The sequence below is a fragment of the Entelurus aequoreus genome, linkage group LG19 (genome assembly GCF_033978785.1).
Source record: "Entelurus aequoreus isolate RoL-2023_Sb linkage group LG19, RoL_Eaeq_v1.1, whole genome shotgun sequence".
NCBI classification, from domain to species: Eukaryota; Metazoa; Chordata; class Actinopteri; order Syngnathiformes; family Syngnathidae; genus Entelurus; species Entelurus aequoreus.
The window spans coordinates 51,925,786-51,929,997 of NC_084749.1; positions in this window are offsets into that span (position 1 = coordinate 51,925,786).

A 4,212-nucleotide genomic window follows, 5' to 3' on the forward strand; every position below is an offset into this window, starting at 1 on the left:
TAACACAAATACAACATGCACCACATTAAGATTTAGAATGTATAAAAGTCATAAATGAAAAAAAGGTCAGTGAGTGAAGGTGATGCGTGTGTGACGAGGAAGCTGGCATCGCACCTTTACCTGCCTCTTTTCTTTGTGACACCTCATCAACTTCATCTTAAAACACACTTGTAACCTGCATTGTTATCTGCATAATTGTTTTTAAGGTCTTTTTTATCTGATTTGTTTATATATTTGACCTTTTTTTCAAATACTTTTCTGCATTTTTACTGTCTAAACTGTGCTCGTCTTTAAAGTATTTACAAATAAAGTCACTCATCAAAGTATGAATCCTAAATGTTTATTATGGAAAACCCTAACCCTCTTTGCCTCGCCCCTCTGGACTGACGAAGGATTCATCCATCACGCACCTACAACATCGTCTGGTATTATTCACATGGTTAAAATCACACATAGTCCCGCAACAAACACATAGAGTAGCATACACCTCCCACACACTCATCAAAGGTTACAATAAACCCGGTAACCTTAGCTTCTTTGTAGTGTCGTCTCCTTCCACCCCTCGCATACATAACAGAAAGGTATCGATAAAGGAGACAGCGGCACTTCTGTGGGGTACATTTTGTGTTACCATGGCAACGTTATTCCGAAAAACTCACGGCTATGGGCCCATTGAATGGTAAGCATGTTTACATTAGCATGCTAACAGCAAAGTGCGAGCTTTTTTAGCTAATTTTGCAATTGTTTAACATAAAGTCATATAGCGGCGCCCTGCTCGGCTGCGGCTCCAGAGGCTCATGGTAGTAATGGAACATTTTGGCAAATATACCGCTAAATTCTGTGAATTTCATGGCTGGCTTCCAGCGTGGACACTCCGTGGTAACATACGACCGCCAGACAATTCTGGATGTGGATAGATTGGGCCGTTTTGGACCAAAAGATGCATATACATTGGACCTCCTCACTAGCATCATAATTCTACGCCGGCTATATCCAGCGGCCTGTGAAGCAATGGAGCCTAGTACCAGCGGGGACCGTCGACAGAGGAGACGTAAGCAGTGTGATCGGAAGCAGAAACAGGAATGCCGAGCGGGGCTAACAACAAAGCTAAAGGCTAATCCTCACAGCACGCCGCTTCCTTCCATCCTGCTTTCAAATGTCCGCTCCCTGGAGAACAAATTGCACTACCTTAAGCTGGATTTATATGCAAGATGCGAGATGAGAGACTGCTGCGTCATATTTCTCACAGAAACGTGACTGAAACCATCCGTTCCGAAAGAGGCAGTTAGTATCGCGGGGCTAACTATGTTTCGGCATACAAGCCCCTGCTGATCAGGAAGCAAGCTACAGTGAAGCAGGTGAGGTACTGGCCAGAGGGAGCAATGGAAGCATTACAAGACTGATTCCAAACCACAGACTGGGACATGTTCAAGGCAGCCGCCACCGATAATCATCACACATGTGTGGAGGAGTATGCAGAGTCTGTGTCCGCATACATTCAGAAGTGCATGGAGGATGTCAGTGTGATCAAGAACATCCCCACACGGGCCAACGACAAACCCTGGATGAACATTGAGGTACGTGCAATGCTGAAGGCTCGGAACAAGGCTTTCAGGTCTGGTGACATGGTGGCATTAAAACCAGCCAGAGCTAACCTGAACCGTGCCATTAGGGTTGCAAAGCATGCTCACAGTCAGAAAGTGCAGGACTTCTTGGAGAACCCTACAAACACTAGACGAATGTGGCAGGGCATACATGTCATCAGAGACTATAAAGCTGCCCCCCCATCCCTGTGACAACTGTATCAGCTTCGTAAATTACCTTAACAACTACTTTGCGAGGTTTGAGGCACTTAACACCACTCCGGCGAGAAAATCCATCTCTCGCCCTGATGAGCAGCCGCTCAACCTGGATATAGCGGATGTCCGGAAAACCCTGAGGAGAGTGAATCCCCGGAAAGCACCAGGACCTGATGACATTCCGGGCGAGGTGCTTAAGGGATGTGCAGACCAGCTGGCTGGGGTTCTCACAGACATCTTCAACATCTCGCTGACCCAGGCTGTGGTACCATCATGTTTTGAGACGGCCACAATCATTCCAGTGCCTAAAAAACCCACAATCTCCTCCCTCAATGATTACCGCCCCATTGCACTCACCCCCATCATATTGAAGTGCTTCGAGAGGCTGGTAAAGGAATATATTGTCTCCAGACTTCCCCCCACATTCGACCCATACCAGTTTGCTTATCGCCCTAACCGCTCCACAGAGGACGCCATCTCCTCTGCACTCCACTTGAGCTCAGAACATCTGGAAGGAAAGGACACACACGTGCGGACGTTGTTTCTGGACTTCAGCTCAGCATTCAACACCATCATCCCGCAGCACTTGGTGAGCAAACCTTGGATTCAGTACCCCCCTTTGCAACTGGCTGCTTGACTTCCTCACAGACAGACCCCAGTCTGTGAGAGTGGGCAACAACACTTCCAGTGCCAGCTCCCTGAGCACCGGCTCCCCCCAGGGCTGCGTCCTGAGTCCGCTGCTGTTCACGTTGATGACCCATGACTGCTGCGCCAGGTCCACTACTAACCACATTGTGAAGTACACGACAGTAGTGGGCCTCATCCGTGACAACAATGACATGGACTACAGGGAAGAGGTGAAACATCTGGTTGACTGGTGCAGAACCAACAACCTGGACCTGAATGTCGACAAGACCAAGGAGATCATTGTTGACTTCAGGAAGCACCAGTCCACCACGCTCCACTCTTCATCAACGGCACAGCGGTGGAGATAGTAAGCAGCACCAAGTTCCTGGGAGTGCAGATACTGTAACTGACAATATAACCTGGTCCCTACTAGGGATGTGCGTATCGATCCTGTGGTATCGATATATCGATACTCACACGCTACTCATTTGGCATCACTTTTCTGAAAAAAGTATCGATATAAACCAAAAAACGGCGTGTGGGGGGTGCAAGCATCACTTTCAGATGTTTTTGATGACTTACTTAACTTCCTATGTGCTGGGGCATCCTGTACCTGGCAGAGTATAGAGCTGGGACACCCCTGTACCTGGCAGAGTATAGAGCTGGGACACCCCTGTACCTGGCAGAGTATAGAGCTGGGACAGCCCTGTACCTGGCAGAGTATAGAGCTGGGACAGCCCTGTACCTGGCAGAGTATAGAGCTGGGACACCCCTGTACCTGGCAGAGTATAGAGCTGGGACAGCCCTGTACCTGGCAGAGTATAGAGCTGGGACACCCCTGTACCTGGCAGAGTATAGAGCTGGGACAGCCCTGTACCTGGCAGAGTATAGAGCTGGGACAGCCCTGTACCTGGCAGAGTATAGAGCTGGGACAGCCCTGTACCTGGCAGAGTATAGAGCTGGGACAGCCCTGTACCTGGCAGAGTATAGAGCTGGCCCAGTCACGTGACAGGAGACAGCCAATGAGCGTGGTCAACGTGCAACACACACACACAGCCAGCCGACAGCGATGCAGCCAGGCATATCCAGTGTTGTCCAATTGTTGACTTAAAACAGGCATTGTTTTTTTGTTTTTTAGTAATGTTTACTGAATATTTCTGTGTGGAGTTTGCATGTTCTCCCCGTGACTGCGTGGGTTCCCTCCGGGTACTCCGGCTTCCTCCCACCTCCAAAGACATGCACCTGGGGGTAGGCCCCTCCCACCTCCAAAGACATGCACCTGGGGATAGGTTGATTGGCAACACTAAATGGGCCCTAGTGTGTGAATGTTGTCTGTCTATCTGTGTTGGCCCTGCGATGAGGTGGCGACTTGTCCAGGGTGTACCCCGCCTTCCGCCCGATTGTAGCTGAGATAGGCTCCAGTGCCCCCCGCGACCCCGAAGGGAATAAGCGGTAGAAAATGGATGGATGTTTAAATGATTATCCTAAATTCAAATAATTTCCACACAGGGGAATTCACTGTTAGTTGAAAATTGCTTGAGTATTTAAAACAAGATAAGAAAGAGATACAATTTGGAGATTCTTCATCTTTGCATTACAGTTTTATTTTTTTCCAAGAAAATCTTGAATATATGATTGAATGTGATTTTGGTTTTAATCTGTGACATGATTTCTTACATTTCGAAAACATTAGCCTATTTCATATTTCATTAATTGCCAATTATATCACAAACTTTAAAAAATAACTGCAGCTTCTTGCAATTCGGATTTGACTGTTAATTGGAAA